The sequence below is a fragment of the Suricata suricatta genome, chromosome 1 (genome assembly GCF_006229205.1).
Source record: "Suricata suricatta isolate VVHF042 chromosome 1, meerkat_22Aug2017_6uvM2_HiC, whole genome shotgun sequence".
NCBI lineage: Eukaryota > Metazoa > Chordata > Mammalia > Carnivora > Herpestidae > Suricata > Suricata suricatta.
In genome coordinates this window covers 117,345,338-117,362,943 of record NC_043700.1, presented here as the reverse complement: position 1 = coordinate 117,362,943, position 17,606 = coordinate 117,345,338, and the positions used below count along the sequence as shown (strand labels likewise).

The following is a 17,606-nucleotide window of genomic DNA, read 5'->3' as shown; positions in this document are numbered from 1 at the left end:
TTTGAGAAGAGGTTAGGGTAGAGTTGCTTACAATGCAGTAAAGCCCAGTACTAGTTCATTTTGTGAGGGGTGTCTTTGTCTTTCCAGGCTGTTATAACAAAAGTACCATAGACCAAGTGGCTTAAACAATAAGTATCTCAAAGCTCTAGAGATGGGAAGTCCAAAATCAAGGTGCAGGCAGTTTCCTCATAAATGGTTGTCTGGAGTCTCTTTTACAAGGTCTCTATTCCCATTCAAGAGGGCTCCACTCTCAGGACCGGTTTACCTCCAAAGGTCCCACCCCCAAATATCATCACATTGAAGGTGAAGACTGAAGCAAGTGAATTTTGGGATGACACAAACATTCAGTCTCTAACAAGAGGGCAATGATAGAATTACACAAGACCACTGGTTACTGGGCATAGTTGTTGGGGTTGTGGAAGAAAAGCAAAGGAAAAGGATAGAAAGAAGAAAGAATGGTTTCACCCACTCTAGAATTTTGCTTAGGTATGCCTCTGAGTATCATAAATTTCTATTAAATATTTCAGTTTATTTTTTGCTGACAGTAATGAATGGGTACACAGATATATGTAAGTGAAACAAAATTCTATTAAAATGTTTGTTAATTTATAAAGTATTACCGGACTTTGCTGTGTAAGCAAATTTTTCTTCCTATTTATGTTCTGATAAAGTGGGTCCACATTCCTCAAACACACACATTAATAACCTTGGGAAATTATTAAGGAAGCCACACTTTTTCTTAGTGGATAGAGCAAGCATTAACACCCACATGACTAAGGATTTACAATGCCACTAAGTTGCATTTCACAAAAGATGCCATAAAACTTACACATGATTAAATTTTCTAACAAACATTTAACATTAGGATTTTTTTTCTTATTTTTGTTTTTTCTCTTCTGCAACATCCTACCTTTCTTGTCCTTGAGGCACTTTGACTGAAGAGACTTTGCCCCTTGATGTTTTGCATTTCTAAGTGGAGGCCAGATCCCATTGATTACTTTGGATTGACAGACGACACGGATGTTAGTTATCCTTTCTGCCTCTGTGCATGAAGCCCAGATGCATTATGTCATTGTACAAAACTGCATATGAAATCAATAAACTTGAGGAAAATGGCCATAAAACAACAATTCTTTAAGTCAGGGGAAAGTAAATTGCTTGCATTGCCCACATAGTTTGGAATTTGTTGCCTGTTTCCATAAGAGAGGGTTTTTTTCCAATAACTTCAGGGTTAGAAATTATAGTTAGGCACTACACGCCCCAAATTCTGGTGCTTTAATCTTTATATATGTTTTTGTTCCATTGCATCTTGCTTTATTCCTGGAAATCATTTTGCTAGAGTAATGTCATAAGCTATACAACTTGTTTACATGAGGAATTAGAGTTTTAAAAAATACCATTTGAAAGTATCCTGAAGAAATTACTATTTATTGGTTTAGATAAATGTGTTTCCCAGATTTTCGTAGAGGTTGGAAGTTTGGCCGTATTTGTAAATCATCATTTAACACTCTAGTGACTTTCTGATGTTAACATTTTGGACCATCATTTCTTTTGTTCTAATCCCAGACTAATCTAGTAGCTTATATCCTATATCATTTATTCCCTATTAAATAACACCCATGAGAGCTTGGTACATAAAGTGGAGCATGTGAAAGTGATAAGAAAGATTTTCAAAACTGTATTTCGTCTAAAAATCTTCAAAAGAGAAAAAAAAAGAAACCAATATCCTATGGAAGTTGTGATTATAGAAACCCTATCCATACTAATGTGAATTCATTTTATTAAAAATTCAAATGTAAAAACTTTCAGTGCAATAAATGCTTTAGGTCAGTTTCTTGGTAGTGTCTCTAATACATCTCCAGTTCCCACATACATAATCTCACTAATATGTGGATTGCTCCAATCACCTCTGCTCATGGACTCAGCAATAAGAATTTTAATTAAACACACTGAGTAATTCTCGTGAGTGAAGAATCTAATCTTTATTGACCTAGGACCCAAGTCCTAAGCTTTTCTATAAGCTGGCAATCAATGTACCTGATATTCCATCATATTATTAATAGATAATTATAATCATAATCTTAATATTATTAAATTAATGATCGGTTAAAACTAATTTTGTTTTTAAATTGCTATTAACTGTATTATCAATTATTTATTAATTTTTAAAAAATTAAGTCAGTTTTTGAAAGAACATTATCAGTAGATGCAGAAGTCCGGAGAGCCATACATTCAGGAACAATCCTGGTCATAAATGAGAAAAAAGTTAGTAATAATTAAGATTACCAACTCTAATAACTTTTGGTGAAAAAAATAGCTCATTTAGAGTTTACAAAATTCTGAGCATATTCTAAAGTTTTTAAAACCATCCATCTGTTTAATCTTTATAACAATTCTATACAGTAGGTATAGATATCCCCATTTTAATTTTTACTTTTTAACATTTATTCATTTTTGAAAGACAGAGAGACAGAGCATGAGCAGGGAAAGGACAAAGAAAGAGGGAGACACAGAATCTGAAGCAACCTCCAAGCTATGAGCTGTCAACACAGAACCTGAACTGGGGCTTGAACCCATGAAACGTGAGATCATGACCTGAGCCAAAGTCATACACTTAACCAACTGAGCCACTCAGGTGCCTCTAAATATATACATTTTGTAGATAAAGGAACAAAGCAACAGAAAATTGTCTTTTCTCAAGGTTACGTATCTAAGAAGTGATGAATCCAGGATTTAAAGCAAATTTGCCTGACATTTAGAGCCTGTGCTTTATCACCACACTTCTCTGGTTAAGGAAAAGCAAGTCTAGCAAGGGTTTTATTTTTATGTATTTATTGTGTGTGGACAATAAAGTTAACTTCCCTGCTAACACTTCATATTTGGTACACAGAAAGGACATCTTGTTCTGCAGTAGCACTTGGGTGCCTTTATTCCCTGTTTCTCCATATCCATTCTGTCCTTATCTGCCCTACTCTGTGTTCTAAGAGTCCTGGATGGCCTATCTCTCTGGCTTCTAATTGGATTTGACAAAACAAAGAAATCAGATGGAGATGAGAAATCTAGAGGAAGGAGAATCTGAGATATTTATTCAAACTCATTACTTCTTCATGAAAAACTACTGTTTTGGCAGTGGCTTACTTTCTATAACTGCAGCTCTTGTCCAGTAATATAAGGCCACACCCTTCACTTGTCACTTCAGACCTAGGGACAGCAATAGCTTTATCTTATGCCCACCCCTGAAAAGCAGCTTTTATTAAATTCTTCTCATTTTTCCCTTTAGGTGTGTAACCTATCTCCTTCTGGATTCCTAATTAATATATAATCCTTGAGAGTAAATCAAAGAGCTGCTTCCCAGGGAGTGGTTATTTGATATTGCTGCTATAGTCATGCTGCAAACAAAGAACAAATAGAAATTTTGTCTGGATAGTACAAAAGAGATCTGGGAAGGATCTAAAAGTACAAATCATCAATTTCAGAGTCATACATACTTGAATATGATTGTAGTTATCATCCCTAGCCAAGAGATGTGATTCATGGAATCTTATATCTGGCTTAGTAGAGTGTTATCTAGGAATAAAAGGTATCCATGTTGTAGATCAAGAAGTCCACCCAAGATAATACGAAGAGTGCTGAAAGGGATTTGGTAAGGTTTTATGCTAAATATCTATATTGATATGAGGCTTTGTTTACCCGAGGCACAATGGTTTTAGAACAATACTTTTTTTTTTTTATGATATCTGAGCAGTGTGCCTGAAAGGAACTATCCTTGATGGAGACAGAGCAGGGTTGGCCAAAGATTCTTGGTATAAATGCAGCTGCAGCTGCTGAAAGGAGAGGACCAAGGAGTATTTTGTGTGGTTGATCCTATATTCAATGAGATTTCACATTTTAAACAATAAAGTTGATGACAGAATGTCAATGACACTGAACTAAGAAGTATAAGCACCACATTCAAAGAAGACAGGACTTTCCCAAATGACCCTAAAACACATTCTGCAACAATATCATGAAATCCATTAAGGAGAGCCCAGATAATTTATTTGGCCAGAAGCAACTCAAACTGCACATATTCAATATGAAGAAAACTTTCTTGAAGAAAAGGAAACTAGAAAGTAATGAGAACTATTCAGAAAATGATTTTAGAATGATATCCAACACATGATATCAGCTGATGCAATATTTTAATGGCTTCTAGGGTGTCATAAATACACAGTTTATAAAATATATAAAGAGTAGTAAGGATAGTATCTTCCCTTCAAGTGATTATAAGTGATTCTATATATTAATTCCTTGATAGAATGCTGTTGTCTCAGTAATCTATTGTTACAGAACAAACCATCCCAGAATGTAGTAGCTTAAAGTGACAACTATTTATTTGTTCATGATTCTATGAATTAGCAATTGGGTTGGGTTAAGTGGTGGTACTTCTGTATGTCTCACCTGAGCCATATATTTAGCTGCCATTATCTGGTGCCTCCAATAAGGCCAGATGGTCCATCCAAAACCCTACACACACTTTGGGCATCTGGTGCCTTGTTGGTTGGATTTCCCTTTTCCAGTGGTCTCTTGCCCTCTAGGAGCCTATCTCGATCTTAAGAGATAGAGAAGGATCTGCAGCTAATCTTGAGGCTTGGACCCAGAAGTTGAATAGTATCAATTCTACCACATTTTCTTGGTCAAAGAACATCTCAGGGTGAGTTCAGATTCAAAAGGAGTGGAAACAGACTCTACTACTTGATATAAAAGTACTAGTCACATTGCAAGGAAACATGTACAAATATAGAAATGATCTGTGGCCATCTTTTGCAATGGGCCACAGATATATATAAATCAGATAGTTTCCTTATTTTATGCATAATGAAGTAGGATTTTAAATCAATAAAGTATGAACCATCCTGAATAATACCCAGTCATAAGACTGAATTTTTAGTCTTTTATATATGCAGGGGGACATATGTTCAATTATTTTCTGTTCTCACATATACAAAGTAAAACAAATCCCAAGATTGTTGTCCATTATTTTACATTTATGATCCTACCTACTAGTCTTTCTTCTTTCTAGTTAAATGGAAAGAGCCCAACCAAAAACTTTAAATAAAATTATAAATATAGGTTAAATTATATCAGTTAGCTAAGATTTAAAAAATACTCCTAAATATTTGAAATAATTCCATGATGTGAAATGATGTTTACAAAAGGTAATCTGTAATTGAAATACACTGAAAAGATAGATTATGTGTCACACTTACAGGTACTTGTAATTTAATGACTTCCAACTGGCTGTCGTGTTCTGTGCCCCTAGCAAACAGCATCTCTTGCTCTCCAAATTGTTTCTTCCTTCTCATTCTTTGGATGGCAGTCATTGGAGCCAGAGGCTAACAATGGAGGATGTTGTTCTAACAACAACATCTGTTTGCATTGTAAAATTAGCCATGCATTAGTAGCTTTTTGCTTTTAGTTAAACTTTAATTGTGAAGAAATAAGATGCATGCACAGTACTTGTTGAAGAATATATTTCATAGAGGAAAATTGTCAAGATGTCTATATGCATGAGGTTAAATAAAACCAGAGCACCATTACAACTTTCATTTCCATGAATATTATATATTAGAAAGAAATAGGAATTATAAAATATCCTCCTTTTTTGCCACAAAGAGATGTGTAAATATTGTTGTTGCTACATATATCACAAAGGCCCAACAACCAATCTTTCTTGCAGGTGCTTGAAACCTAGCACCTTCTTTAGAGATTTCTGTTCTAGCTTCAATTCACCATAGAACAGGATACATCTGTGGCTACTGTTGGCATGAGAGAGATGGACTTCTCTCCAAATTTTAGTGGCCAAGATTATTTCTACTTCACCCAGAGAGAAAAAGGAAGAGTATCTGTGGAGTAGGTTATAATATCACTAAGACAAAGGAAAAGATTGTTCTCAATAACTGATGTCAACCTTTGATGTTGCAGAAAGGGACCTAAGAAGGAACAGAAACTAAGCTGGATATGTGGGATGGCTCTTCAGGATGGCTCTGGAGTTGACAGATGTTTTGAGAAGAGTTAGTGCCCATTTTATACATACTATGTAATTTATTAATTCACTTACCCAGATAGTCCATTTAAAATATTTTTCTTACCATAAATGATCCAGATTATCCTCTTGTATATGTTTAGAATCAAATGTATTTCTAAATATAGTAATAATTTGTTATGGCAATTGATATAGAAAATACAATCTTGATTATTTTTTCTTGCTCTCCATATTTCAGAAATTGGAAAGTGATAAGGTTGGGAATTCATTACTAAATTTTTAAGCCAAGTTTCTCATAATTATTTTTTATTTAATTTATGAACTAAAATAGTTTTGTACTAACTTAATTTTCTAGAAACTAACTGTATGGCTGCTATTCACTTTATTCTCTAAGAATAAAATATTCTTAGGAAAAATCCCCCAAACATCCACTATCCAAATTAGAAATCTTGCCAGACCTGCTTCTCTGATTTATAACACTTGCCCAACTAAATCTTGGATAGCTGTGTGCTCAGATTCCACCCCTAACTTCAGTACCTATAATTTAAACCATTATTCAATACTAGCTTGGTTTGTATTTCTAATTTCAAAAGTAAGAATAATTTTTCTTGGTAAAAGCTGCTGTTTCATATTAATTGAGTTTTAGATAGAACCACATGTCAACTCATTAGGTTTCTGAATTTATTTAGTTTTTTCTTTCTGTTGCTATAAAATACTAAAAATAAGTCATGAAGAGTAACTAGGGGCAAAAAAAAAATACCTGACTCACTTGACTTCTGGAGAGAAATGTCAACTTTATGGAATAGGAAGTAGGTTAAAAAAGGACCGATAATAAAACATAAAACTAAAAAGTAAGCCACCAAGCATCAACCTTCTTACTTCTATTAGATAGGCCTTTAGTTTCTGAAGTGTCTTCTGAGAGAAAATTCTGTCTCATGGAAGCTTCAGAAACAATAAAGAAAGACCAAAACAACATTTTTTAAAAATGCTATGGCCAAATTAATTTTGGAAAAGAGTGCACATTTTATTTCTTATTAGAGATTCAAGCACAAGCTACCACATTAGAGGTTCTGAAAAGTTTCTCAGAAAAGAAAACTAACTTACTTTAATTCATCATTTTCCAAATATTTTTTTTATCACAGAACACCTTTTTCTCAGAACAACTATTAATATCCTGAGGCCAAATGTTTCTGTGGACATTTGGGAAATATTCAGAGACAATGAAAATGTCTTAGCCTTGATGCTTTAAACCTGCTCTTTTACAATCAAGTTTTGTAGATTCTGACTTTTTAGAAGCAAATTTACTTTAAGGTGTCAAAATTTCATCTCTGAAGTGTAAAAGTATTGACTAAACTTATTATTCATGCAGAACAACCCAAGAGAATAATTTTAACAAGTGCAATTAAGTCAGACACATGAATTAATTTCAAAGAACAAACTATTTTTGGAAAAGGAGCATTTTGAAAAACAATGCCAAGGATATCATGGCGGTTTACTAATAATTATCCTGGCTTGATTCTGGAAAAATAATACATGTATAAGGAAATTTAGACTTAACAGTCATCAAAAGATATGTGTGGTTTAGCTATCCTTAGAGTGTCCGTGGCTTTTCCTTAGAAATCCTGAAGAAGCTATAGGTAGAATTAAGAATCATAGGTGCACTCACATAATATTGAATTTCATATGCATTTCAGTAATCTGTTTAATTCAAATCAGTATTTACTGAGTACCTATTAAATGCAATTCCCTATATAGGGTTTATATCAGTTTCCTATTCTTGACTCTACATCACCTTATTACATGCTCACATCAGCACTCAGAATTTATTCTCAGTAGAGATGAGAAAGCTAAAATCCACAGAAATTAATTGACTTGTCGAAAGCTTCATAGTTGGCAAGTGGCACAGTCAAAACATAAACCCAGATGTTCTTGCGTCACCTCCAGGGATCTGTCCACATGATTGCATATTCCCCTCATAGATATTTTATCATGTGTGAGATCTCTGTATATTGCTATTCAAGTATTAAAGAATATATGCTCCAGAGACTAACTGACTGGACTCAGACTCTGTCACTGCCATTTCATTGTGTATAGCTTTGGGACTAGAGCTTAATTTCTTTGAACATAGTATCACATTCATTAAATGGGAATAACCTTTAAAGGGATAGAGTTAATAAAGGTGAAACACTTAGAATAGCACCTAGCACATAATAAGTGTTCTCTTCCTATTAACCAAAATAATTTCAGCAGCTTTGGAATTTTGGGGGGAGAGGTAACCAATTAGTTATTTCTTTTTTTTTCTTTTTTATATTGAATTTTTAATATTTATGAAGATTATACATAAACACTGTTTACATGTAACTCTACAAATGGGTTGTCTAATAATGCCTTAGAAACTGCTCATTTTGACTTTTATTTATTCTTTTGGTATTTTCTTTCATACGTTTATATACCTCACAATTTATTTTTATTTCTATAACATTGTAGAAATTGTCATTGAACTGTCATAATGGAAATTTAGAATTTAGCTTTCTGTCATACAGCTACATCTACATCACATATTCATGCTTCTAATCTCCCAATATACACAGAGCAATTTTTGGTCTATTCCATATTGATCTTTATATAACCCAGTGCTATTATCAACTGAGTCACATAGTAGGTAACCTGTCAAGAACTCTTCCTTTACTGCGGAACTTTCAGTTTCTTTGGAGTTAATGATTACCTCTATTTTTCTGCTTTGTTTTCCATATACTGTCATTAACTTATCCTCCTGCTCTTTTCCAGTTGTACAATTCTTTTACTAATATACTAAATTCATTCAGTATTCTCAAACTTTTCATGTTCCAAAGGCTCCTGTTTTGAGGGTAGGAAAGAAATACTTTTTTCATTCTAAGCTTTTCTTTGTTGCTGCTTTGTGCTTAAACCCAGGGCTTCCAGTTCCAGGTTGGCTCCCTCGATTTGGCAACCCGCATCCTCTCATGGCTTCCTAAAACCAGTGCATTGGAGGTACATATTTGAGATGACGTCTGTATAAAAATGTCTATATTTTGCCTTCACATTTCAATGATAGATTCCCTTGTTTAGATTCTAATTTGAAACATTATTTATGCTAAAAATATAATTAGCTTTCAGTGCTGCTAAAAAAAGGTTCAATAAGAATAAAAAGTTCTTATATCTTTGACTTTTATAGTAAGATTCTTTTTTCTCTTTCTCTCTGAAAACCTTTAATTGTCTTTGTTCTGAAAATTCACACAAATGTATCTTTTTAAATCTATTTTCATCCAATGCAGTAGCACTAGATTATAATTCAATAAATAAAATAAATATCTATGAAAGTATACTACTGATATCAACAAATAAAGGTATTGATAGGTCTTTTAAATAGGAAATTTTCTCGTTATTTTGTTAGTAACTTGATAATTTCTTACTCTGTCTTTCCTCTTGCATGCCTGATCTTTTAAAGTCCTCTTCCAATGTTCTATCCTATCTCTACTATTTTATTTTTGATTAACTTTCTATCATCTAGGAGATTTCTTCAACTTAATCTATAAACACTTTTACTGAGTCTGTCTATTCTCATCATTTTCATTTGCAACGGGTATTTTTCGTTGTATAAGTGCTATTTTTATTGCATTATGCCCTTGTTTCATGGATCATGTATTTTCTTATCTCTCTGAGAGTATCATTAGCATTCTTTTTCTTTTTTTGTTCTTTTTTGTTCTTTTTTGTGTTTTTTGTAAATTTACCAAAAAATAGTTACAATAATAGTCATGTTCTCATATACCTACCCTTACTTCCCTCAGATGCTAACACCTTGTATAACCATTGCACAATGTTCAAATCAAAACAAAAAGTTAACCTTGAGAAAATACTATAAACTAAACTACAGACATCAGACATCAGGTTTTTTCTTTCCTCTAATGCCTTTATCTCTTCCAGGACTCTACAGTGCAAGTGATCATCATGTCCACTTAGTTTCTTTCAGTCTGTGACAGCTACTTAGTCTTTCCTTGTCTTTCATGACCTTACTTTTAAAAAGTATTGATCAATTGTTCTATAATATTTCTTTCAATATGGGTTTGTGTAATGTTTCCCCATGATTAGATTGAGGTTGTGGACTTTGAAGAAAAATGCCAAGGTAATATACACTTCTCAGTTTATTGTATCAGAGATCATGATGTTGATATATATCTTACACTGATGCTGTTCACCTTGATCGTTTAGTGTGATGTCTGTGTTTTATCCACTATAAAAGTACTTTTTAAATTTTTTTTAACATTTATTTATTTTTGAAAGAGAGATAAAAGTACTTTTCTTAACCTTCACAATTAATTATTTTAGAGGAGGTTCTTGAGGCTGAAATGTCTGTCTCTTCTCCTTTGAACCTTCATTTTAGCGTCCACTGCCACTGGTACATATCGCTCAGTGTCTAATTCTGATTTCTATTTTTCACATGACTTCTACATCTGTTAATTAAAGTTATTTTGTAAGGAATAGTCATGTCTTCTACTTCTTATTTATTTAATTATTTATTTATGTAAGCATAGACTCAAGGATATTTATTTTTTCCTTGAGTTTAATCCAGGACTACTATTATTTATCTTTCTCCTTTAATAGTTCTAGCTTTGGTCTTGGCAATTGTTTCAAAATAGTTCTGGTGACTTATTAGTGCACATCTACTTTTGAATATTTTTTTAGTTCAGAAATTACTCAAAGTGAACACAAAGCACAACAAGATGGTCTAGTCTCATCTCATGGTTACCCTTTCTCAGCCTTGTAATCTACCACTTTTTCTGAGGAGCCCTGATTTTACTTATTGAATAATGGCATTTAGAAACTAAATCTTGGCTATAAGTCTATCATTGTTTCTAGAACCTCAAATTGGGTAGACCTTGAAAATATATGTATAAACAGTAAAGCATATGCACACATGCACACACATACTTCTATATTCTCATGTCTAATTGCATGTGTATATACACACATATAAATGCATTAATTTATATTGAAAGCTCCCAATTTTAATCTAATACAAGCAAGTTCATCTAGCCTTTCTTCTTTCTGTATCTGTGACATCATTGTCCAAAATAGAAATCTCTCACTATACATATTTACAATATATTCATTTATTTGTTCAGCCCTACTATGCATGTAAAGTAGTTCCATAATTCTAACCCATACTCCTTTGACAATCAGATTTGCTAACTGAAATGTAGCATTTGTGCATATTTTTGTTGTTCTCATTAGCTTTACAGAGTCCCATCAAAATGCTATTTTCCAAAGTAATTTACTGTATTAGTTCTCTAGGGCTGCCATAGCAAAGAGCCAAAAACTGTATGGCTTAAAACAACAAAAATTCCCACAGAGAATTCCCACAGTCCTTGAGGCTAGAAGTCTGAAGTCAAGGTGGCCAAGGTGCATTGCTCTCTGTGATGGTGGCAGGGAGAAATTCTTTCGGCCTCATCTAGCTTTTGGTATTTGCCATCAATCTTTGGTATTCCTTGGCTGCTAGGTGCATCATTCTGGTTATATGGCCAGAGTATATCTTCAAATTGTCTTCTCTGTGTGTGTGTCTCTGTGTCCAAACTCCCCCCTTTAATGAGAACACTAGTCATTGGATTAGGTCCTACTCTAATGACCTCATTGTAACGATTATCTCTGTAAAGACCCCATTTTCAAATAAAGTCACATTCATAGGTACTAGAGGTTAGGACTTCAACATATCTTTTTTTAAGGGACACAATTCAAGTCGTTTACTATTGTGATATTATTAATATGCAATATATTTAGATTCATTTGTTACAGTTTATATTCTCTTTTGGATTCCACTTACATTCTGGTGATTTTTTTTAAGTTTATCTACAATAAACTTTATTCTTTGTAATGTACAGTTATGTGGGTTTTGGAAAATGCATATACCACCATAGTTGTAATACTGAGCAATTCTATCAATGGCCAGTTTTCCCCCCTAATACCTTTTTGTAGCTCCCCTCACCTCCTGCCACTAACAATTTTTTGAAGTTTTATTTCCCCTATGTGTACTCTTTCTTCCAAGATTTTTTTTTGGTTTGGGTTTTTATTTGTTTTAGCTTCTGTCTTTGATATTAAAGGATTTCTCAAAGTGCAGTGACCCTTGGCTCTCTGTTCACATTTAAGGGTTGGGAACCCAAATGCTGATTAGAACTTCAGTCTGTGTACTACTGGGTGATACCAGTAAACTGAGGTGGCTTCAGAGTAGGGTGATTCTTTGGGCCATTTACTTGAGAAAACTTGTGGTGTTGGTATATTTTCTCTCGAACTTGTCTCATTTTCTAGAGAAAGCACTTCTCAATTCATGATGAGAAGGCCTAATCCTATCTGTAACCACAAAATTTCTGGAGTCTAGGGGTGATGAATGTGTAAGGACTCATGGGCCTATAATATAGCACTTAAATTATTCCAAAAAACTTCATAGTGAAAATCCCAGTCTCAACTGTACCTGCAATGCCCCCACACCAGAGACTTTCAGGGCAATTTTCTTCAGACAATGAACTTTGTTATGAGCTGAATTGTGTCACCTCAAAATGCATATGTTGAGGCCTACAGCGTGGGTTCAGTTTATCACATTAGGTTCACCAATTGTGGATTCACCTTATCACATTAGGGTCACCAGTTGTGAGTTTGGTTTTCAGCTTTGTCCAGCAAAGCCAAGAGTGGCAGAAAGGATTACTCAGGACTCCACAGGTCAAGAGCCATGAGAAGGAGGCTGAGGGAAGTCTCCTCTCCCCAAGCTGCTCTCTAGCTACAGTATTTGCTGGGCATACATCAAAGGAAAAACATTGCACAATATGTCAGTGGTTATGTGCCAGTAAGAACTTATAGAAAGTGTGCAAAAAATACAAGGCATTCCCAAAACTACAAAAGAGCAGATGCCTCAAGCAGGTGGAGAACAAGCTAAGAGGGTCCATAGATAACATGCTCTAAAGAATTCATGAGCATAGGCAGGACCCAAGCCCTATATACATATTAACCAGACACTGATCAGCAGGGCCAGAAAGCAGTATAATGTGCTCCTTATAATCTTCTTAACCAGGACATAGCTATTTGATTTCCTATACTACAGACTGTGACCTTATTTGAAAATATAAGCTCTTTATAGAGGTCATCAAGTTAAAATGAGGTCACATAAGTTGGGCTCTAACCTCAGCATAACCAATCTTACAAAAGGGAAATTTGGGGGCTCCTGGGCTTAGTTGGTTAAATGTCTGATTTCAGCTCAGGTCATGATCCCATGGCTCCTGAGTTCAAACCCCACCTTGGGCTCTGAGCTGACAGCTCAGTACCTGGAGCCTGATTCAGATTCTGTGTCTCCCTCTCTCTCTGCCCCTCCATAACTTTCGCTCTGTTTCTGTCTCTCAAAAATAAATATAAAAACATTTTTAAAGGGAAATTTGGGCACAGAAAAAAGCACAAAGAATGACAGTGTGATGGCACAAGGAGAATGTCATAGGAAGACGAAGACACAGATTGGAGCGATACATCTATAAGCCAAGGAATAATGAAGATTGCCAGCAAACCACAGGCTAGGAGATATCCTTCCCTCTCAGCCATCAGAAGGAACAAATCTTGCAACACCTTGATCTTGGACTTCTCATCTCCAACTCATGAAACAGTATGTTTTTTGTTGTTTAAGCACCTTCTTTGTAGTCTTTTGTCATTGCAGTCCTAGCAAACAAATATGGTTCCTAAGAGTGATTAGCACATAGTGGGGATTCAATTAATGCCAGTGTCTCATGACATCCTCATGGAAATACAAGAAATAAATGAAGGGATGCAGTAGTATATTGTGTTGTCATAAAAGTTTCATAGCAGTTTTGAAGGCTACAATTCCAAATCTCCATTCTAGTTTACCAGAGAACATAGGAGAGCAGAATAAGAATCTAAGACCCTGGGGACCTGGGATATCTAGAACAGTACTCTGGCACAGCACTCATCAATACAGGAATTTAACTGCTCATCTGATTGACATAAAAGATTTCTGGCCAGAAGCAAGAATGAAAAACAAAATGGTATTGGAATTAGTGTCAAATTAGTCATTCACCATTTATAGAGCACCATATGTTTAATCATTTTGGTAGGTGCAGAGGGCACAAGAATAAATGATTCCTGGCTTTCCTGTTGAAGAGCTGACAGTCTATCTGGGAGGAAGTCATAAAAATGTCATTAAAAATCTGCCATAGTGACATGAAATAGAAATGATTGATAATAAGTAGAATAATTGCAGATACATTGAGGAATTAGATGTGGCAAGATATTGTATTATGTGTATTGTTTCCAGTCAACCATGACGTTGTACTGAAACTATTAGAACACTTTCTGGAGCTCCTTACATATTCTTTGGCTAGAACAACTTCATTGTTTGAACTAAGTTGTGATCATTGGGATTGAATAAAGTTAATTAATGTCACCACCATTAGGTCATTACAGTATCCCTTCTCCAGAGTTTTATATGTGTTTTATACCAAAGGAACAAGTGTTTTTGGTGGATGCTTTATTTGTTCCTGCTATATACCAGCCAGGATCTTTATTATAAGTGTAAATATCATTTACACAAGCCTAGTTAAAATTTGAATATTTTTGGTTACTTAGTGACCTTGGTAAAAATTCTACAAAGAGAGATAACCTTCAAGACTTAACTCAAAAATAGTTTCCTCTCTTATTTGTGTCCAATTTCCAAACTGAGAAACATGGACCATGAAAAGTAATTAATTTCATTATAATAGTCATTAAGAAGAGCAGAGCATTCCCTTTTGGCAAAGACCATGAATGGAGTAATGCTCAAATTCTTTCTTCAGGTTGAAAGAAAGCAAAATATCAACACTATTTAACATGTTATAGTAGCCACTAACCGTTTTCACATTTTATCAACATTTAATTATCTCAAGAAAGGTCTTTATAAGCCATGATCATTATAATTGGTTAAAGAAAACATAAAAAAATATAATAAAGCTACAACTTGTAATTCCATCACCAGGAGTAAAAGATTTGAATACTTTGCCATATTCCTTTAGGCTGTCATGTCTTACATATTTAATAATTAATTAATTATATTCTACATTCAGCTTTATATCTTTACTTTATCACTTAACATTACATATTGTGAAATTTCTCAGAATTACCTTTAAGTAATACATTTTTCCCAAAAGAATATTGGCAAAGGATTCAATATCATTCTGATTTTAATTTGAGAAAAAAAATCACTTTGGAATGAAGGTCTGGTTTTCCATAATTTGTCTTACTCTTAAAATCCAAGCCATTTGGATAAGATCTACACATTTACAATATTTTCTCTTGGTCAATGTTTATAGCACCTCATATTTTCAGTTTTAAAGTAAGAAGATTCTCATCTGCCTGTTGTTCCTAAGGCACTCGCTGAACACCAGCAAATATATTGACTAAAGATTGTAATAATAAGTAATAGAGCTATGGACTACCAGCTGCTTTTAAACAACATTCTCACAATTCTTTATAAGCTTGGTACTGATCCTTGCATACATTTTAGAGCACATTGCTCACCTTGTGAGAGGTACATTAACTCTTTCAAGTCCCAAGGGCACCATTTAGTAAATGACTTCTTTAGTGCTCTAAATGTACCTTAGTGCCCTGAAAGAGACACATTAATCTTCAGAACATCCCATGAGTCCATAGGTCAGGAAATGGAATTTTCTTGGTTTTCTCAGCTCAGAACATTATGAAGCTACATTATTACACAGGCAATTCTCAGTGGATTCTATTTTCCTAAGTTCCTAAGCATCACCCATATGTAAGGCCTTTAAAAGTAAAAAGAAGAATTATTCACACAGAAGACTGTTTCAGTTGAATTCCTAGAGTAACTAGAAAGAGAAATCCTGATTCTAATTACATGATCAGAGTTTCTAACCAACTTACTGCAGAAATAGCACACTTTAGTCATTCAAGGAAAATACAGATGCAAAAATGATACAAAAACTTGGAGTCAGTGTTCAATTTTGTACTTAAAACAATTTGCTGATTACTGGACAAAAGAAGGATACTTTATGATTTACAACCCAAGAAGAAGAAAATTCTGATTAATTTTGTCAATTCAGTCTAGAGAACAGAAGGTGATTTTGTACAAGTCTGTAAGTTAAAATGGAATATAATTAGTATGAAAAATATATAGACTGCTATATTTAAAACTATGGGGTATTTTTCCTTTAGTTTTTCCATTTATCTGTGAACAAATTTCTATGACCACAATGCCAAGATATTATAACTCTTAGATTTAAGTCACTACTTTTTATTCCCCTTCTGATTTTGTCCACCTACAAAGTAAAGAGCAATATAAAAATGCCATACTTTTCCATATTAATATTGTCCACTTTTTAATTTATTGAAATTCTATATTGGGGGAGTCTCCCCTTCCCAAATGTAATTCTAGGAGAAATGAAAACAGAAGTCCTCAAGGTATGTACCTTCTTTGGAATAAGAAAATAAGTATAAAATTCTTAGCCTAATCACTGGCATATAAATAAGGATCAATGTTAGCCAAAATAGTTTAAAGTAAAAAAAAAAAAAACCCAAATAAAGGAAATTATTGGAATATATTCCAATCTGTTTAAGATTCTGAAGCTTTCTGAAAACATTCATAATTACCTAAGTTTAACTTTTTTTTTCTGAATCTGAAAAAACTCCACCATGAAATTCACCAAGTTCTCTCAACAGCATGCCTCAGGGAAAGGAGATGTGAAGAGTAGTAGTACTGGTCTTGAAAATCTGTGCTACAAGGATAAGTCATGGGAAAGGGGTGGGGAAGTGATCTCCAGGTCATTTTGTAAAGTGAAAAGGATACTGTCAAATTCATATTTAGGCCAGGCTGGTACCCAGAATCTGATAGGAGGGAAGTTGACTAGATTCTGCAGGAGACTCCAGACAGTTCCAGGACCCCATAAAGGGGAGGCAATAGGATGGTAACAGATTCTCCATTCACTTTGTAGAAGAACAGCAGCTCCAATTAAGAGTTTAGAGGGCTAGACCCAGCACCTGGTAACTAGGGACAGTTAAAAGTTAGTATGTCAAGCAAAACTTTAGGCTGAAGAAGTCTTAATTTCTTTTCAAGAAAATCTACAATAAAATGAACATGTTGGGATAACATGCTATGCAGAAAAACTAGTGAAATGCATTGTGATGGGAGGCAGGAAGAAGGATTACATTCAGGGAAATTACAAGTTGAAAATTAAAAAACTAGTTCCAGTGCCAGTAAATATACAACCAAAGTGTCTTCTGCTTATCTGCAGAGATTTGCATCTTACTTTAAATAAGTTGAGACTTCAGAAAATCACCAACAGAGTATTTCACTAAGGCAATTGTGTCCAAAATTCTCTTATTTGATGTTGATTTTATAACAGTATATGGTGACAGTGAATTTACTGCTGTGTAGTAGTTATTCCAAAAATGGTATTTTAATTTTTATAACTGCAATATAGCATAATTATCCCCATTTTACACAAGAAAACTGAGATTCAGAGATTTTAGGCATCAGTATCTCATTGAGCTGGGATTACTCATGAGTGTGTTTAGC

General features: G+C 34.1%; 1 long non-coding RNA gene across 1 annotated transcript; it reads right to left on the bottom strand.

Annotated features, from left to right (window-relative positions):
* Positions 1 to 2,161: 2,161 nt before the first annotated feature.
* Positions 2,162 to 15,720, bottom strand: LOC115278235. Its single transcript, XR_003902787.1, has 3 exons — positions 15,584 to 15,720; positions 5,250 to 5,375; positions 2,162 to 2,244 (listed from the first exon to the last, which is right to left on the bottom strand). It is a non-coding gene; the product is annotated as an uncharacterized LOC115278235 (long non-coding RNA).
* Positions 15,721 to 17,606: the final 1,886 nt, after the last annotated feature.